This window comes from Giraffa tippelskirchi, chromosome X, assembly GCF_054371585.1.
Source record: "Giraffa tippelskirchi isolate mGirTip1 chromosome X, T2T-mGirTip1v1.2.pri, whole genome shotgun sequence".
Taxonomy (NCBI): Eukaryota; Metazoa; Chordata; class Mammalia; order Artiodactyla; family Giraffidae; genus Giraffa; species Giraffa tippelskirchi.
In genome coordinates, this window is record NC_137289.1 from 145,766,364 (window position 1) to 145,787,844 (window position 21,481).

General features: G+C 38.9%; 1 protein-coding gene across 6 annotated transcripts in view; it reads left to right on the plus strand.

The window, feature by feature from the left end:
• ARHGAP6 (Rho GTPase activating protein 6) overlaps positions 1–21,481 on the plus strand; it is a 528,247-nt gene that overhangs the window by 390,539 nt on the left and 116,227 nt on the right. The window lies entirely within an intron of this gene.

A 21,481-nucleotide genomic window follows, 5' to 3' on the forward strand; every position in this document is an offset into this window, starting at 1 on the left:
TTAGTGATGGACAGGAGGGCCTGGCGTGCTGTGATTCATGAGGTCGCAAAGAGTCGGACATGACTGAGCAACTGAACTGAACTGTTGCTAATAAAAAGGATGGACCATATCTTGTGAGATTACTTCATTCCTATATGATTCCAGTTCTCAACCCATTTTATTGTTTCTGGAATTACAGTGCTAATAAAGATGTTTTTCATTTAGGTTGAGAGCTGAACAAGCTTTAGGGACATAAATAATCTATCATGACATGAATTTGCAGGCCATTTTCCTATACCTATATAGCCTGTAGAGTCATAGAAGGTAAATGTAGGTTATAATTAAAATGATTAAAAATAGAATTAACTCTAAAAACTGAGATCATCAAGGTGCATACTTGATGCTTTTAGGTGCAAGTTGATACTTTTAGAACCAGGAGGTACAGAAACGTTGGTTTTGGTACCATCCACCTGAGCACTGCTACTGTTAAAGATCGGTCATCTGAGAAAATAGAATAAGGAAGGAGTGGAATTTAATTTCAGGTGTTCTGACTGACAGGACTTAAGACCCTCAGGTAACATCCTTGAGCTCCAGATGTGGAGCAAAAGATGTGGTTGAAGAGAGGGGAGAGGACCGTGCTAATATTCTGTAATTATTCTCTGAATGTTGAGTGACTTTCACTGAAAAGATTCCATATTTAGATGATGCATTTTCCTTTTGTTTGACACTGCACTGTAATTATTCCACAAATAAGACCCTTGGAACATGAAGCAAAACAAGCCATCCTAAAATACATTGCCTTGTGGTGCAAATTACTGGCTAACTTTGAGAACTGTCAGAAGAAAAGCCTTAAATTTGCATCGGAAATGGGTATCGGGTATAATAATGCAGGCTATGAGAAGTACACTGACATTTTTACCTCCTAAATCAGTTTTTTTTTGAAGTTTGCATTAATGAGGAAAACCATTTTCTTGATGGTTCTGTGTGATGGAATTAAATGAAATGTTTTTCAAAGTAATGTACCACAGCCTGTGAAAAATTACTTTTGCCTTAATTGATAAGTAATTAAATATTTTGCTGTGAAATTTGGCCCTGGAAAGTGCTTTGGGATTCTGGACCTAAAATTTAAAGAAATATAGGCAAACATTTTGCTGCATAAGAAAGTAACGATTCATTTTAATTTAATCATGGTCCAGCTGAAGAAGCAACTGAATATTGACAGCATAAGTTATTAAAAATGCAGACACATTTGCATCTTTTGAACATGAAATGCAGAAAAAGAAGTAAGTACAATAGAAAGGATACCAAATTATGAATAAAATCCACATACCTTTGAATACACGTACTCAGTAAGTTTCTGTCTGAAACTCAGGGATGCTTGATTCTTTAGATTTCTTCCAACTAAGAGCTCATTTTATACCATCACAGCATCTAGAGCAACCAATCAGGTTTCTGAAGGAAAAATGTGTTGAGTGTAACTAAAAATCCCTGCATCATGACTTTTAGAAGCTGTGATCAAATATAAGACTGTATGTTGTGATTAGTGCATATAGTCTTTCATTATAGGCAATAATAGGTTTAACAGGCAAAAAATTTCATCAGTCTGATTTTAGGTCAGCAAATGAGTTGACTGCACATGCTGATATATTCAGATTTACTATTAAGAAACAGCCATGTCATTGTCTGTTCCCTGGTTCTAACAAACATAACATTGTTCTTTACCAAAAAAATGTTAGATGGTTGAGTTTCTATAGTCTAATCGATGTGTCCTCTAGGGTTCCCCAGCCCTCAGATCAGGATAAATTGATTGAAATCTCCATTCTGGTAAAACCCCAAAGCTCTTGCCAATAATTCTCTGAGGAATTATAATTTCAGGATCACCACTGCTCTTTTTGCTACTTCCACTGAAGATATTTTCTCTGTTCCCTGTAAAAATTCCTTTATCACCATCTCCAACCTTTATCAACCTTTATGGTGATAAAGGAATCACCTTTATCACCATTCTGGTGTCCACCAAAAGAGAGGATAAAGGCCCTTCTCCTTGGCCTCATTCTGTAACCCATCTGCCATCCAAGCCACCATGAACTCAAGGTTCTCCCAGTAACCAAACTTTTACTCATGATTTGAAGGACAAGGCCAGGAACATATCACATACCACACCACACACTTAAAAACACATTTTGATTCCTGCAAACAAATGTATATCACAGGAAGCATTGCCCTGGCTCCCCCACCCCACACAGCAGCTCAGCCTCTCTTAGTATGATGGCCCTTCTTAACCTACATCCTTCTGGCCCAATCCCACATTCTCTCATAAGCAAATCCAAATTCTACCCTTTTTTTTTTCTTTCAGAGACTCCTAACTATCCTTTTAGTTGTCTTATCCCCATGTTCACAGCAGCCTCTCTTTCGCCTGAACAACAACCAAAACACTGTTCTGAGAGGACCTCCAATCTAGCTATTAATTTTTTTTATTCTTCTACCTTAGTAAAGCATATGGATTTTTATTTTGTTCTAAAATATGATCAGTAAAAAAGCAAAATTTGTTGGAGAAGGAAATAGCAACCCACTCTAGTATTCTTGCCAGGAGAACCCCACGGATAGAGGAGCTGAGCGAGGTGTTGCAAAGAGTCGGACATGGCTTAGCAACTAAACAGCAACAGCTGTATAGCACAGGGAACTTTATTCAATATTCTGTGGTAAACCATAATGGAAAAGAATATTAAAAAAGAATAATATATTTAAAAAAACTAAATTTGTGACTATTGATAAGAGGTAGCTGATGAGGAGTCTATCATTATTCGATCAATAAAGGAAATTCTCATTATATGCCCAGATACTGCTAGCAGTATAGCTGGATCTTTTTGACTACTTAAGTAATATTTCTAAAGTCTGTTCATGTACATATATCTTTATATTGATACTCCGCATTGGCTGAATTAAATTCAAGGAGATAATATCCATGAAAGGCAATATAGTATTAAGAACTGGAGGTTAGACTTACCTGTGGGTCCTGAACCCAGCTTCACCAAGAATTGAGGGACTTGAGAAGATATGTAGCCTATCTGAGCCTCAGTTTTCTCATCAGTAAAATGAGAACAACTCTAGAGCCTACCAAGAGGATTCGTGTAAAAACTAAATGAGAGACATCTCTGGGGGGAATGGAAAGTCATCACCTTCCTAAACCCCAGCACTTGGCACACAATTAATGTTTAAAAATGCCAACAAATAAGATTCTAAGATAATCCTTGGGGATGAATTAGTAGAAAATGAATAACCATTGTGAAGAAAGGTAAGGTAGACCTTTCAACCAGAGAGATAGAGAGAAATTACAAAAGAGAAAGTGTAAAGTTATAACAGGCAAGTATGTGATTGAAAGGAAACATAGAATATGCTTCTAAAAGTCAATTGTGTCCATAGTTTGCATTTATTCATGAGTGTATTTATTATATGTCAAAGGTAAGAAGGATTCCTTTTGAAGGAAGTTGCAAAATGGGTGGATAATTGATATCAGCTTACTTGGAGGGAGAGGAGGTGGGAGGTGTGTGGCAAGGAGATAAGGGAGAGTAGGAGGGACAGTATGAAGGAGAGGAAGGAAAATGTAGATCATATTCTATGCTTTTGCAATCTTTCTCCTCATTTGATTTAACTACATATATTGAAGTGCCTGAAAAGATTAAGGGCAAGTCATTTGTGAACTAATAGCGGTTTTGTAGGTTTACAAAATGTGTCTCATTATTTTGCCTCACCTTTCAACAACGAGAAAGAGTCATACATTTGGCCACAAGGATCAGCCAAATGATTCTTTATTATGGCATTAATTTCTCTGGTCCATCAGATAGTGAGTCATTGCCAAACCACTATGGGCACTTGTTCAGTGTAATGGCAAATACAATAGAAACGATGTGGTTCTTTCTATTTATTTCCCGCTACTGAATATCCCAAGTCACAAGGTACTAAAATGTGGATCTCTATGCTTGAAATCTCTTCCACTAATTTAGGTCCCACATAGGCAATTTAACAGTTACTCAATGTTTTTCAATTGAAAATTTTTTTCATGTAAGCAGTTGTTTCATTTATGAATAAGTTAACTTTATAAAACAGAACTTACTAGACTGAACTTACTAGGCTTATTTTGTTAGGTAGAGGCTATAACACTTCCAAAGTATTTGTGTTATTGTTTTTCTTATTCTCTGACATCAAATATTTTCTTTTTTTTTTTTAAATCACTATTTCAAAAATGCATCACAAAAATAAAATATTTTCCTCTATGGAAATATCTATGGAATATCTGTGATAGAATGACCCCAGAATGTGTCTTTATTCCCTTATGCATTCATTTCAAATATATATGTTGAATACTTATGAACCTAGGACCATTTGTATTACTTAGGGGACAAATATTGATATGTGAATGATTTTATTCCTGTTTCCAAAAGCTTTTCTCCAAAATGACTAGTGAATAAATGCCCTTATAGGTTCCCATTCTTGCTTATTGGGAACAAGGAAGGTCCAAGAAAGGGTTATAAAAACATTACATTCAGACACCTTCTGGCCCAGAAACAGCTGCTCTAACTCCCTCCTGATTTTTGTGGAATCAAGCAGGGGCTGCAGGACATGCAATTCATGTGAAAGGACCTCAGGCCGGGATTTTGGCACAAATCAAGAACCAAATGGTCCCTGCCTGCCAGTGGTCAGAGATGAGGCAGTTCAGTTCATTTCAGTTGCTCAGTCGTGTCTGACTCTTTGCGACCCCATGGACTGCAGCACACCAGGCTTCCCTGTCCATCACCAACTCCCGGAGCATGAAAAGAGATGAGCCAAGCATGGGTTAATCCCAGGCAACTAGAATCTAACCCACTGCCATCACACTCCTTACTCTGTCCCAATCAACTACTTTTAGTAAAGAGAAGCCATGAGCTCTGAGTGGAAGCATATCTTAAATGTCTTCACTTCCTGCAATGCCTGGCCTCAGACAAAAAGTTAGATACTCAACAACAACAAATTTCATATATACAGAAAGTTTTCATGTGGTGCTTTATAGTTTTTTTAAAAAGTTCTTTTGCCCATTTTTTCGTAGTTATTCTTTTCCTTGACTTCCAACACATCACATTTTGCTGTTCTCACATTCTTTATGCTAGCAACTTCTCCTCTTGTAATCTTCTGATTTGCAGTATGCTGGAAAATCACATGGCCAAGCATGTTAGGAATATGTGTGGACTGTAAGTAAAGAGATGCTCTAAGCTGAGGTGGCTTGGGAGGCTCACTTATGACAAAAGCTCAAAACTTTCAGTATTGTGGCCTTGGTTTTTGAATTCTGGGAGTATATTTTGTTTTGTTTCTGCGTTTTCCCCCTCTGCTCAACTTCCTGATTTTCAGCAGTGGTCGAAGTATGCAAGTGGCATTGGGATAAGTGAGGTATTATGAGTTCCAGAAGACTTTCTTATCATCTATAGGAGCCCATTTCTTGAATCTTCTTTTAAAGCAGATCTACAACTCTCTAGTATTCTAGAATAATTTCAGGAGTGGGTTTTCTTATGTGGCTGGAACTAAAGTCAGATTTTAAGCGTTTCTTCTGTAGACACTTACTTAAAAGAAAATATCATTCTCCAGGCTGGTTGTTTTGTTTGGTTGCTTTGCTGGAGTGGAATTGTACCCTCTTCAGAACCCAGGGACACCATCACTCATTGATTCCAATAAACACACTGACTTCCCTTTGCAACCTTTAAAAATCAGGTATTGTGTCATACTTCCTTGGGAGCTCTTTGGTAGCTAGAAAAATCTCTGTTACAAAGTAGGTGCTGGATAAATGTGTCAATTAATTGATGAAAATGTAGAGAAACTATCCATGATATAATGACAATATTTAAAATGTCCTTAATCTATGTGGAGTCTCCTAAACAAAGAAATCTTGCGGTGATTTAACAACTAAGATGGATAACTCGGTGTTGCTGTCAGTGCTCCTATGGTCTTTCATGCAAACAGCCTCCGATAAGGACCTAAAAAGGGAGATGCTGTAAAGGATTTAGAATCAGTTATCACAACACCCTTATTATATTTGGCTCTGACCTGTTAGTTTAAATTGTAAGCAAATATACAAGCAAATATTCTGTGGTAGATAAAATTGATTTTTTTCCTCATTTGAAACTGAGTTAATTTGCTTGATATAATAAAGTTTTATTATTATTATTAGCTTTTTAGGCTTCAGCCCAAGGTATAATTTGAAAAGAATAATAGCAAAAAAACCTAACCTCTCTTACCCATATTCACATATTTTATTGACTGCAAGACATCAGTACATATTCCAGAATATCCTGGACTCAACTATGTTTTATGACTGGTCATTGGAAGCTATGGGGAAAACCAGGAATCTTCTACTGGCTAACAACATTTAATAAGTGAGTAGACTTGGGATAAAAAAAAGAGGCATCAGAAAAGCAGTAACAGGGGTGAAGAATTAGAAAGAAGAATGACATATATAAGAAGACAGAAGTGCATGGTGATGGTATTCAAGGTGGTGATCAAAGGTGGTGACTGGCTCAGCAAGCCCCAAGAGTCCTGAAATGAAAAAAGGAAAGTTTACTGAAGCAGCAGGAAATACAACAGCACTGCAGTAAAGGGAGATGCTCCTAGGGCCCTAAACTCTTAACTTATCCCTCAAAGGCCAAAGCTGTGATCTAACTTCAGTAGCCATTGCTGAGCACTTTGTATGTGCCTAGCACAGTCATTGGCGCTGGAGTACAAAGATGAATAGGTCAGTGACCCAATTCTCAAACTGCTCACAGTTTCTAGAAGTGTTCTTCACTCTGCATTGGGGTGGAGAATGCTAGGAGAGGGTGTTGGAGCAGATGGTCCTTCTCACCTTCAGGAAGTGAACACGCTCTCGGCCTATGTCTGCATTTGTGGAGGAGAAAGGGATGAGGAGGGAGAAGGAGCGCAGTGACACCAAAAGACGCGGGGGCTGTGGGAAAGGCGGCCCATGTAGAGTCTTCCAGGAGTCCTCTGGCTGGACTGGGGAGGGGTATATTAATTTTCCATAGGATCTCTTCAGTCTTTCAGCCTGAGGTCCTGCAGTGATTGGACATGAACGGATACCCACGCGCTGAATCACCAGGGAAAGATTCAATTATAGACAGTGTCTGCTGTTTCCAAGGACAATATAAAGTAGATAGAAGTGTTTATGAACCAACATCTAGAACAAAAAGCCTCCCAGTGGGGGACTGGTTCAAAGCCACTGTGGCACATATAGAGGGTATCCATCTGTATTTGGTGACATAGAAAAATGCTTGTGAGACATTAGTTCAGTTCAGTTGTTCAGTTGTGTCCAGCTCTTCACGACATAGTTAAGTGGAAAAAAAGATTTTTCAAGTCCTTTGGCTCTGAAATGATTCTCCTTCTCTTCCTCTTTCCTCTTCCCCTCCTTTCCCCTCTCTCCCTTTCTCCAGTTGGGGAGATAGTCACCAAAATATTAACAGTAGTTATCTAAGAGACTTATTCCTGAAAGCCTTTGGGAAACCAAGATTTTATTTCTTTTAAATAATTGGTAAACAGAACAAGTGCAGGAGAGATACAAGAAGTTTAGGGTATAATATTGCACATCCATGTTCAGAGAGAGTGCTGAGTGATAGGCCTGGATCTTTCACAGGCCCTAGGTTTATTTAATATTCATTCTCAGGGGAAATAAAAGCTGAACATACAAATCAAAGACAAAAGAAATGATTTTTAAAAAGCTATAGAGTCCCTTTTAGATCGCTAGTGAAAGCTATCTGAATAATACAAGCACACACAGAACTCATACAGCTTGTAATTTACCAGGTCTGTAAGCATTTCCTAAGTATCTGATGTAGCAGTTTTCAGTAAGGGAAATTATATGCAGATGGATAGTATGTTGTTTGGGTTATAATTAACTGGTAACTGTTGGGAGTGAAAATGTTATGTCTGTGTTAACAGAGGTAACACAGTAACAGAAGAACAAGCATTTTTATTTCTGCTTATTGAGAAAAATACACCAAAGTAACTTGCACTTTCCTAAGGGAACTCAATGTACACATACACAAACAAAAGCAATATGCTATGGTGGAGAGAACTTGTCTTTGGCAAAGGACAGCATAGGTTAGAGTTATAGTTGGGCCATTGAGCCATGATGCTTGACCTGAGCCAGTGTTCTTGACTCTTGTATACTTACCTCACTCCCTGGAAAATGGGGAAACATCAGTAACAGGAAGCTGGTAATGTCTTGAGCATACAATTGACTCTTCCTAAACATGATTTCCAATATTAAGACAATTTCACTAATTGCTCAAGGAGACACAGCAAAGGAAACAGTTCATCACCCAAAAGGTTGGAAATGATCATTCTCACATATTTGATACTCAGAATTTCTTCTATTGTTCTTGGATAGAAAATTCTTACTTTGTTACAATTCAGTAGGATACCTTTCATGTTCATTTCTTAAGGAATTACCCACAAGGACATAAGTGCAAAATGTCAGAATACTATTTTCATATGATCAGCTAATTCTACAGGGAACAAGAAATAGATGGTAAAACCTAACTGCAGGCAATGTCCCCAGTTCTGGTTGTGTTGTCATTTCTGGTACCCATTCTGGTTATTGTTTTAGCTCATGGCCCTTTGAACATGGACAGCACTGTGAGCAGCTTTTCAGCTAGTATTTTCTTTATCACATCCCTCAATTATATGAAATTCAGTGATAGTAGTTGAGAGTTATTTCCAAACTTCTATTTAAAAGGCCACATCATGAATGGTATGTCTGGAATATTAACTACATCAGAAGTTGCTATAACTCTGAGGAAATAAATTAGCAAGAATACCAGAAGTTCTTCCCGACCCAGGGATTGATCCCAAGTCTCCTGTGTCTCCTGTATTGGCAGGCAGATTCTTTACCACTAGCACCACCAGGAAGCCAATTTAGTTCTACTCACATTCATTTTATCATGGGAATTTTTACTTGAAATTAAAGAGATGCATTCACCTATCACAGAATTCAATGGAGTGTGTAAAAGTTTGTTCTAATTGTAGATGACATTTGCCCCAGTATAATGCTAACACAGCTTGAAAAATCATAAAATCTCTATTTTTTTTTATGTTACCTCTTGCATCATCTTGATTATCATGTGCTCTTAGGAGAATCATAGTCATGTGCTAAGTTTCTTCTCAGTAGCATTCCATACACTTCCAGAATTTTTAAATCATTGGGATAAAATATTTATTGAGTATCTGTAATATTCAAAGCCTAGCACACATGTAAACATATGGCATGATATCCATACAACACAATATTATTCAGCCATAAAAAAGAATGAAGTGCTGGCAAGTGTTGCAACATGGATGAACCTTGAAAACATGATGCTAACTGAAAGAAGCCAGACACAAAGGACCATATATTGTATGATTCCCTTTTTGAAATGCCCAGAATAACCAAATCCGTAGGGACAGAAATTAAATTCCTGGTTGCCAGGATGTGGGAGAGAGAAGCATGGGGAGGGACTGATAATGGGTTTGGGGTTTTTATGAAGAGGGTGATGGAAATGTTCTGGAATTAGATTAGTGACTGAAATCCACTCAATTGTAAACTTTCAAGTGGTGAATTTCATGGCAAGTGAATTATGTCTCAATCTGAAAGGAAAACATATCAAAAATATATACATGCCATTGGTCTCTACCCTTAAGAAACTTACCCCATCTTTATATAGTATATAAAATACAGAACCAGGAAAGATTAAACACAGTGCAGTGGTATGAAGTGAAAGTATAAGAGTTGCCCCATGATGATACAGTTGGTGATGACGACAGCAATGATGGTGAAACTAAAGTTTATTAAGTGTCATCCAATGTTCTAGCATTTAACATGTTTAAATAATAGTTGATTACCTTCCACATGCCAGGCATGTTCTACATTCATGGAGTGTATCAGTGAACAAAAGACAGAGATCCCTGTTCACAGTCTCGCAGAGAGCGATATGAACAATAGATATGATAAATAAAAGATATGTTTAAAGATGAGAAGGGCTAAGGAAAAGGAAATACAGAGCTGGCTAAGGGGCATTAAAATGCTGAGTTGCAAGTTACAATAGGGTGGTCAGTTTTAAACAAAACCTGAGCATCTCTAGGGTGAGAGCCAACACAAAGGCACCAACATGGAGGCAGGCTCGGCATGTTGGAGAACTGGCAGGAAGCCAGTGCTGCTGGCATAGTGTGAGGTCGAGACTGGAGTATAAGACGAGATCCAAGAGGTGACATCTTGTCATGCTTCCATGCTCTTAGCAATTAAATGTACAATTCCTTACCTGAAATAACTGCTGTCATTTACCATGAATCAGAGGCTTTGGAAAAAGGTAGAAGGGTGTCTGGGCTTTGGGAATGCAGAGGATTTGGATAGATGTAAAGGCTATTCCATCACAGGGCTTTGTCATTGGAAACAGCAGAAATGGAAAAATGCAGAGGGCGTTTGGATATGCAGAAGAAGACCAACTGGGCAGGAGCAGAGATTTTAGATTGAAAAATAGTGATGCAAGTGGCCAGTGGGAAAAGAGAGACCTGGATGCCAGGGCAAGGAATGTGAGTTGTGTACAATTGGCAGCAGCTAAGCATTACGCATTTGCGCTCACCATACTTGCTTCTTGGGTTTCTAACAGGAAAGTTTGTCAGGAATGAGGAAGTTGAAGTGGGAAGTGGTTGGCTGACTTGGCCATCTTTACATCACAATGAGAGCTAGAGGAGACCAGACCCCTGGGTACCCGCCCTGTCCCAGACACTCCTGACCTATTAGCTCACAGATAAATGCAATATCTGCAAGGGCCCCAGACCAAATAATATTATGGAAAAAAACAATAACATTCTGGAAACATCTTAATTTAAAAAATAAAAGTCTGTGATCTTTCCTATAAAATACAGAATTGCATTTAATAAGGGCTGCCACAGAATATTCTCCAGCCAAACCTAGAGCTATTCAAAAATGCCCTTGCTTAGTCAGAAATAAAAGCTACTTAATCAAAGGTCTGTAAGAATAATTTTAATAATTTTATTGTCCTAGCATTTACATATCATAAAGTTTACCTGTTTAGAGTGTACAACTGAGTGGGCTTTAGTATGTTTTTGTATCTTTGCAAAGTTTGTAACCATCCCCACAATCTAGTTTCAAAACATTTTCATCACCTGAAAAGAAATCCCATACTCATTAGCAATTGCTCCCTATTTCCCTTTGCCCAAGCCCTAAACACCTACCAATCTGCTTTCTGTCTCAATGGGTTTGTCTATCCTGGACATTTCATATAAGTGGTATCATACAATATGTGGTTGGAAAATGGATCTTGGAGAACCTCTCTAGCAGGGTTTCTCAGTGTAAGCATCCTTGGCATTTGGACTAGATCATTCTTTGTTGTGGGGGCCGTCCTGTGCACTGTAACATGATAGCAGGATCCCGGGCCTCTATCCTCCAGATGCCAGAACCACCTCCTCTCCCGGTGATAACAACCAAAAATGTCTCCGGACATGGCCGTATGTTCCCTGGGGAGGAAGGGGAACAAAATTGCTCCCAGTTGAGAACCACAAATCTATACTTACCTAAGAATTGAGCTGAGTGTAGAGGTGTAGAAAGTGGGGTGGATGCCTGCACCCAGCCTCTGTGGTGGGAAAACCACTGTTTCAGCATCCTTGACAATCTGAATGATGAACCCCGAGTTTTGAAATTTTGTGATTTCTTTTAGAAAAGTGAAGAGATAAATAGGGAAAATGAGTTATTTAGATAAAAATTACTGTTGAAAAAAATATCTGGTGGGAAAAACAACCCACTTTTCAGAGTATTAAAAAGATTAAAATTGTTATTTAAAAAAGAAAATGGTATGTCCCAGTGGTCTTCACCTTCAATATGCAGATTTGGAATCATGGTGCCAATAATTTAAAATGTATATCAATTTGGATTTGGCGTGTTCTATGCTACAGCTGTAACACTGTATTAATCGTTCTCAGAGAGTTATGCTTAACTCAGCTTTAAAATTCTACTGCAGATTATAAGCACCCCTTGAGCAGCAAAAAGAAGCATGAGATTTGATTTAAACCGTGGATAATGAAAACAAGCGGGCAATCGCAATTTAATCATATCCTACTAAGCTAACTTAGTCTGAGGAATGAAGAAAGAGAGGAAACAAGTAGGCTTCAGAAATGTGTACTCTTCAGAAAGTCAGTTTATAAGCGTGACCTCTTTTCTGTGAGTGGACGAGGCCCTCCTCCTCCCTGTAACCCATTTACAAATAAATGCTAGTTCTCAAGATCTGCCCTGGTCAGAGTGGGAATCTTAAAGTTATGGAGATAATAATTGGCCCATTTCCTGCTCTCAATTTTAAGGAAATGTTTTCTCAAACTGCCTGAGTCTGTGTAACCTTGACCGTCTAGGACTTGATGCCCTGTGTATGGCAGTGCTATCAGACTCTTCCCACTCAGTTCTTTATAGAATTGTTATGAGGATTAAATGAAATAATGTCAATCAAGCACGTGGACTCATGTTTAAGCCTGTTAAGCACTTAACAAACTGCTAGCTCATATATACACATTAGCTGAAACATCTGAAACCATACCATGGTAGAATACCACCTTGTGATCAACTTTCTAGTAAAACTGCACACACTGAAACCAAGTGTCAACAAAAAAATAGTCACAACCTAGGACTTGAGAGTTATGTCCTATTAGATGGGAATTTTTAGGACTTCGAGACCTGGAGACAGCATCTCAAGTAATCCTGAGAGAACTGTTTCCAGGAGGAGGGGAAAAGAGTCAGTCAGGTTATATAGAAGTTTGCAATAAGAGCCAGGTAGTCGGAACATCAAAAGATTATTGTTAATTAAGGAAAACCAGATATCTGAAGTTAAGGAATTTAACGCTTTTCTATGTATGGGTAGACACAAGACTCTGGGTTCCCTGAAATCATTCCTTTCCTATGCATCTCAGCCTGGGACTAATGGCTGCCGCTGGCGCTTTTTCACCCATCCTACCCCCACTCCTACCCCGACCCCACTCCTCAGCGCTTTCCAGGCTCAAAAATTCACATTTGGAAGGCCAGAATCACCAATGGTTGTGACATCCTTATTTATTGATATGGCAGGAAATACTCCATTTCACATAAGTCATATTGGGTCCCTTTACAAAATGCTTCTTGAAGGGCCACCTCTGATTCTTTTACAATATAAATTTAGAAGAAATTTGTTTCAGTGCAGACTATAGTTTAGAGCCACTTGGGTAGCTTTTAAATTACACTCTGTGTCCCATTCCACCTAGCTTCTGATTTAATTGGTCTGAGCAATGGCTCCAGTTCATCATGGTTTTGAATCAGCTGGGGAGCTTTTACAACTATAGATGGCCAGGTGCCACCTCTAGAAATTCTGTTTCAGTTGAATATAAAGTGCAGCCAGGGTCTACCTTATGAATTGTTAATATATGTCTTGTAGACATTTACTGTGTATGAAAAGCTGTAGTTCTATCAACTTTACCCAAATCAATGGTTCTTTCAAGTGAAGTTCCATTCAGTGCCATGAGTGGAATTAAGTACACTCAGCACAGTGGCATTCGCAATTGGTTATAAAATAGGAGTGTTAGTACACACTGCTGTATTTAACATGGAGAACCAACAAGGACCTGCTGTCCAGCACAGGGAACTCTGCTCAGTGTCATGTGGCAGCCTGGATGGGAGGGGAGTTTGGGGGAGAATGGATATATGTGTATCTGTGGCTGCGTCCCTTTGCTGTCCACCTGAAACCATCACAACGTTGTTTATCAGCTATACTCCAACACAAAATAAAAAGTTTAAAAAACACACATGGTGGATTCAAGTCAATGTATGGCAAAACAAATACAGTATTGTTAAGTTAAAAAATAGATAAATAAACTAATTAAAAAAAAACCAATAGGAGTATTGGACCCACTGAGTTTTAGCATGATGGCAAACCCACGGTGAGAACTCAGAAAACATTTGTTGATGATGGTTCAAGAAAAAAGTGTTTTCCATGGTCTGTTGGTTTATCTACGAGTATTTCATTTCAAACAGATTCTCTCACAGAGGCCGCATGAGGCTGCTAAAATGTTGATTCAATGAGTGAGTGAAATTCATGAACCAACCATCTGGGTAGGTTACTTTGGGTGTAGCTGTTTTGATTTTTCCTTCCTCTGAATATACAGTTTTGTTCATGTAATCAAACAAATTCAATTGTTTTGTCATTTTGTAGACACATTCTTTGTGTGGCCAAGAATCCTGTTTGCGGTGGCCACACCACAACTAGATTTGGATGTGGAGCAGCCCAGCAAACAAGTGTTAATTTGAATCAATTGTTAAGATTGCCAGCAACAAACCAACAGTGACCACCCTCACTGGATTCAATTAGGAACCCTGCAGGCAAGGCACTAGGTTTATCTCATTAGCATTGCCTTCATCCAGCAAAACCCCTTACTTCCCACGTGATGACATAATAACTGTCTCAAATGTAAGGCATATTTTGTCCATCTTAATTTTCTCTATGCCCTTCTTCTCTGAGTACAAACATGATACATGTTAGTAAATAAACTCAAACAATATTGAAATACATTAGGCAGAATGTTAAAATCCCTAAGAAGCCCCTCCTCAAGCAAAAGTTACTATTAACCATTTGAGAATATTCTTTCTGCTTTTTCTGTGCTTACACTCACACGTGTTTCCTATAAAATTTATGATAGACATCATGTCGTTCTGCAACTTCCTTGTTTGCCTTTATACAGTGTGGACATTTTCCCAGGTTTATACAGAGAGTGCTACTTCAGTTTTCTTAATGGCTGCATAGAATTCCATTGATTAGATATCCCATTTCGTAGTTTATGTAGCTAGTTACCCACCAATGGATATTTAGGTTGCTGATGAGAAAGAGAGAAAGAGAGAGGATAGAAGCGTTTGTGTGAGTGCTAAGTTGCTTCAGTCGTATCCAACTCTTTGCAACCCCATGGACTCTAGCCCTCCAAGCTCCTGTGTCCATGGGATTCTCCAGGCAAGAATACTGGAGTGGTTTGCCATGCCTCCTCCAGGGGATCTTCCCAACCCAGGGATCGAACCTGAATCTGCTGAGGTTCCTGCATTGCAGGCAGATTCTTTCCTGCTGAGTCACCGGGGAAGCCCCTATAAAATAGAATGCACCTGTAGCAAAGGGCACCTATCGTACATAAGTTTACAACTTCATGTTTCCCCAAAGTGAACACACCTATACCATATGAGGAAACAACATGACCAGTACCCTGGGCTCCCCTTGGACTCCCTTCCAGTCACTTCTCCCCTGCAGTAACTCCTGATTTGTCTTTTTACAGCACGGATTTGCCTATTATGCTTTGCATTTAGGGTTTTATACAGTATGTTCTCTTTTGTGTCAGACTTCTTTTGCTCAGAATGATGTCTGTAGAATTCATCCATATTGTTGTAGGTGGTTGAAGTTTGTTTATTCATTCTCATTGCTACACAGCATTCCACTGTGTGGATATATTTACCACAATTTATCCATTCTACTTTGATGAGTATTTGTGTACTTTACAGACTTTGATTGTTGCAAATAACGCTGCTATGAACAGTCTTGCATGTTTTGGTGAACATAGGCAAGGATTTCTACTGTTATGGAGTTTGTTTTTTGCTATCAGAGTTGATGTTGAGGTGAACATCTTTGTAAATGTATCTTACACATTCCGTATTTCTGCAAAATACATTTTTAGAAATCGAGTTGCAGGGTCAAATGGTATACACAACTATATTCTGAGTAGATATACAGAAACTGCTCTCCAAAAATATTTTAACTCTATCCCAAGCAATCCAGTTGTGGCTGCATCCCTTTGCTATCTCCATTGCCTGTGACACAGACACTGCTGTTGTGTCTTCTGGACTATAAGGACAAGGCCAATGAAAAGCCAAATCTTCATGCCCTGGTGGGCTACTGCTTTTCCCACGTGGCCATTGAAGGACAAAATTAAAATAATGTAGTATTCCAGGATGGCAGGGCAGAGTGTGAAAGTACTAGCTGAAACTACTGAGTAAATCGATGCTATGAGAAGATGCACCAAATGGACCCTGTGATTCTAAGTGACCCCATCCCTGGTTGAGATAGCCTCATTTCCCAGATAGAGATTCTAACCTAGAAATGAGAAGGCACATGTCCTACCAACAATTAGCGCACTCAGAACCCTGTCCTGAGGAGGCATTTGGTTTGGGCAGTGTTTCCTATTCTTGGAGCTCTTGACACTTCGAGCGGAATCTTCCTTTGTTTTGGGGGCTGTCCTGGGTCCTCTAGGATGTCTAGCAGCATCCCTGGCTTCTGCCCACTAGATGCCAGTAGCACTCCACCCCTCAGTTGTGACAACCAAAAGTGCGTCTGCGTATGGCCAAAGGTCTGAGGAGGTAGAACACCCCCAGTTGAGAACCACTGGGCTACTGCTTACAAGGCCCCTGGCTCTAAGTCAAATAATGTGGAGACTGACTCCACCACTTCCTGTCACCTGACCTTGGGCAGAGTACTCAAGTCCTCTGGGCCACGGTTGGCTCATCTGTAAAAACAGAGATATTAATAGTAATACTTAACTTAATCGGGTGTTGTAAAGATTAAATGAGATTCCTCACACGAAGCATGCAGCACAGACTTTGGCACAAAGTAAGCATTCTGAGTTGTTAGCTTTATCAGTTGTAATCTTTATTATTATTATTATTTAAAAACCTAGGTGGTGGAAAAAAGTATTCACTTTCTGGAAAAGGATGTGGATAATGTGTATCTGAAAAACATCAAAGGACACTGCTCTTGGAACAGGCAGTGGGAAATGTGGAGAAAGCATTATTTAAGTGCTATGAAGGAAAACAGCAGCATTTGGTTGTACTTCTGTTCCTTTTCAAATTAGCCTTTATGGGAACCAGAGTTTGTGGAAAATGGACTCTGGCAGCAGAGTTAGGCATTTTGAGGAACATACTCAGTCACCGTGGGGGAAGTATTTTACTGCGTTCCTCTTGTTAATATGAAATTAGTAAATTTTCAATAGTTTGTTGAACACTTTTATTTTAAATAATAAAATTAAGTTCAGTGCTAAAGCAGCCATGTTGGTTTTGCTATTATTGAGGAGATAATTTTATGTTATGAGCTTTGTTGGGGTGAGTCTCGCCTCATAGTCTGGATCCCAGGGAACATTGTCTTCTTGTCAGTGGGACAGAGTGGCTTTCTGAACAGAGTTTTAGATGAGGGCTGTGAGGCCTGGGATGAGTCTTTGTGTTGCCAAAGTGCCATCTTGGCGAGTCACTTCTTTCCTTTCGGTCTCAGGTTCTCAGCTGAGCAGGTAGGATTAGCTCAGCATTTCCCAGCTCTGTTCAGAGGAATCTGAGGGGTGTGAAGACATGTTCTGAAAAGAAAAAAAGAAAAAGAGGTGAGATTATAGCAAGTGAATTTAGCAGATACTCTGAGTTACAATGCTCCCTCTTCAGGACTTCTCAAGTTTTCCTTAGTTATAGTAATTGTGACTCTTTAAGATGGGGCTCACATGAACAACTTTCTCAAAGTTATTTGATCGTGGAACAGTTTGGGAAATCCTGCATTAAATAGTTTATGAGTTCCTTGTAAGGCATAGACATTTTCTGACTTCCCCTGGATTCCTTTTCTATTGCTGCTGTAACAAATTACCACAAAATCAATGGCTTACAATGATACACACATTATCTTACAGCTCTGTAGGTTAGAACCTGACACAGGTCACAATGGACTAAAATCAAAATGTCCACAGGGCTGCATTACTTCAGGAGGCTCTAGAGGAGAATCCATTCCTTTGCCTTTTCTAGCTTTTAGGAGCCATCCACATTCCTAGGCTCATGGAACCCTATCTCCAACTTCCCAGCCAGAAATATTGCATCTTTCTGACCAATTTTCCATAGTCAATATCTCCCTATCACTGTGAAATTTGCTGGAAAATGTGCTTCTATTTCAAAGGCCCAGATATTTATATTGGGCCCATTTGGGTAATCCAGGGCCTCTCCACATCTCAAAGTCATTACTTTAATTACATCAGCAAAGTCCCTTTTGCCATGGCAACATAAGTTGAACCTTGAACAGTGCAAGGGTGGGCAGCAGGGGCAGTGACCACCTACGCAGTTGAACATCCACATCTAACTTACAGTGGCCCTCCGTAAATGCAATTCCTCTGCATCTATGCTTCCATATCCACAGATTCAACCAACTGCAGATCATGTAGTACTGTACTATTTACTTTGGGGAAAAAAATCTGCATGTTAGTGAATCTGCGCAGTTCAAACCCATGTTGCTCAAGGATCAACTATATTTCCAGGTTTCAAGGATTAGGGTACGAACATCTTTGGGGAGGCCATTATTCTGCCAGCCACATTATCTGTCTAGTGGCTTCTCCATTTCTCAACAATGGAGGCTGTGAGGGACTGTTCTGTAGAGCCAAAAAGCTCAGAGAGTCAGAAAGAAAGCTTGATTATCTTTCTTATTTATTTGCTTCTGGCCCTATTAAGTGTTGCAGGATGGAATGACTACCTTGCCAGAGGTACTAAGCTCTTCTGGCTTTTCCTCACCCAAAGAACAATAGAATCAAAGAACACAAGGGTAATTAAAACAAGGCTAATGAACTGTTCTGTGCAATTATTTTGTTTTTAGCTTCTCTCCTTATATAGACAAGAATATCTCCTTGAAAGGAACTAGACTCTGAACTGTACTTTATTTTTTCAAACACGTAAAATTGCCAGGCTAGATATCAACACTTAGTCATTGGAATTAAAATGTGAGCATACAGGGATTAAGACTTTACTTGTTCTTTTTGATATAGCCATTACCTGGCTCAGTTTCAAAAAAAAAAAAATGAACACTCCAAATGTTTAAATTTTTCAAGCCACTCATGATCATCAGCCTGTGAAAAGAAAATAAATTGAAGAATTGTATTCCTTCTCATTGCTTAGTAAAAGCTCCAAAGCTAATCTATATGAAGTGGAAGTACTGTATAGGTTTGCTTGTACTTGATATTTTATCTCACATGAAAGGAATGAAGTGAAAAATGAGTTTTGCACTAAACATATTTTAAAGTGTTGGTGTTTGAACTCATGTTGTTTAAGTTTTTGTTGTTGCCTTAGTTTGGCTATTTGTCGTGTTATCATATGATCCAGCAATTCCACTCCTAGGCATGTACTCAAGAGAATTGAAAACATGTTAACATGAACACTTTTACATGTACAGCTTTATTCAAAATGGCCAAAAAGTGAAAGCAACCCAAATATCCATCCATCAATTGATGAATGGTTAAACAATATTTGGTATATTCATATAGCAAATGTTATTCAGCCACAAGAAGGAGTGAAGTACTAATGTGTGCTACAGTATGGATGAACCCTAAAAACATGCTAAGAGAAAGAAACCAGAAACAAAAGGCCACGTTTTGTATAATTCCACTTAAGTTAAAAGTCAAAGATTGGCAAATATATTGAGACATAGAGTAGGTTAGTGGTGGTCAGTACCAGAGATGAAGGGGGAATGGAGAGTGACTGCTAATGGGTATAGAGTTTCTTCTCGGGGTGATTAAAATATTACAGAATTAGATAATGGTAATGGTTGCATATATCTGTGAATATACTAAAAAAAAAACACTGACTCATATACTGTAAAATGATGATTTCCATGGTAAGTAAATTTTATCTTTAAAAAATTGTATCAAAACTTTGGGTATCTGGTCTGACATGTAAAAAGCTTGGAAGACACCCCTCCACCTAACAAGTCTGAACAAACTGAAAAGTCAACAACTCTGCTTAGATCTATTAGAGAAGGAAAGTCAGAGGGCACACTGATGCCTCTAAAAATTGGAGAGATCAACAGGTGAGTACCGAGAATCACAACTTATTGAAGCAGCCGTCTCTAAGGGAACCAGTGCTGGAGTGGGGAAACCTGAACTGCATTGATGAATTGCTGGAGGCTCAATGTGAATAACTCTGAGAGTTAAAAACCTCAGGGAAACCCAATCATCAGGAGGCCCCCACATTTTGTAAGTTTTACCTCCTGGATCTCTACCAGGTTCACAGATGATGTGATCATCTACATAGAAAATCTAAAATGATCAACAAAAATCCTGAAACTAATAAGCAATTATAGCAAGGTTGTAGGACACAAGGTTAATATACAAAATCACTTTCCTATATACCAGCATTCAACAAGTAGAATTTAAACTTATACCATAATACCATTTATATTAGCACCCCCCAAAATGAAGTACTTAGGTATAAATGTAACCAAATTTGTACACCATCAATATGAGGAAAACTGCACAACTACAATGAATAAAAACAAGGAAGAATTAAATAAATGGAGAGATTCTGCATGTTTATGGATAAGAAGACTTAGCAGTGACAAGATGTCAGTTCTTCTCAACTTAATCTACACATTCAAGGCAATTTCAGTCAAAATCCCAGCAAGTCATTTTTGTGGATACTGGCAAACTGATTCTAACATTTATATGTGGAGACAAGAGACCCAGAACAGCCAACACAATTGAAGGAGAACAAAGTTGGAGGAGTGACACTATCTGACTTCAAGACTTAGTATAAAATGATAGTCATCAAGACAGTGTGGTATTGGCACAAGAATAGGCAAATAGATCAATGTAACAGAATAAAGAGCCCAGAAGTAGACCCACATAAATACAGTCAATTGATCTCTCCCACAAGAGCAAAGGCCAGTCAATGGAGCAAAGTTAGTCTCTTCAACAAATGGTGCTGGAACAATTGGACATCCACAAAGAAAACAATGACTCTAGACACAGACCTTACACTGTTCACAAAAATTAGCTCAAGGTGGATCACAGATCTAAATGTAAAATGCAAAACTATAAAACCTCTAGAAGGTAACACAGGAGAAAACCCACAAGACCTTGGGTATGGTGATATAACAGAGGCATGACTTCATTAAAATTAAAAAATCTAAAAAAAAAAAAAAAATCTCTGCTCAGTGAAAGACAATGTCAAGAGAATGAGAAAATAAGTCACAGGCTGGGAGAAAATATTTGCAAAAGACACATCTGATAAAAGGTTGGTGTCTAAAATATACAAAGATCTCTTAAGACTCAGCAATAAGAAAACAAACAACCTTGTTAAAAAGCAGCCAAAGACCATAACAGACACTCCACCAAAGCAGATCTGCTACTGCTGCTAAGTCGCGTCAGTCGTGTCCGACTCTGTGCGACCCCATAGACGGCAGCCCACCAGGCTCCGCCATCCCTGGGATTCTCCAGGCAAGAATACTGGAGTGGGTTGTCATTTCCTTCTCCAGTGCATGAAAGGGAAAAGTGAAAGTGAAGTCGCTCAGTCGTCCGACTCTTAGCGACCCCATGGACTGTAGCCTACCAGGCTCCTCCGTCCATGGGATTTTCCAGGCAAGAGTACTGGAGTGGGGTGCCATTGCCTTCTCCGAAAGCAGATCTACAGATGGCAAATAAGCACATGAAAAGATACTCCACG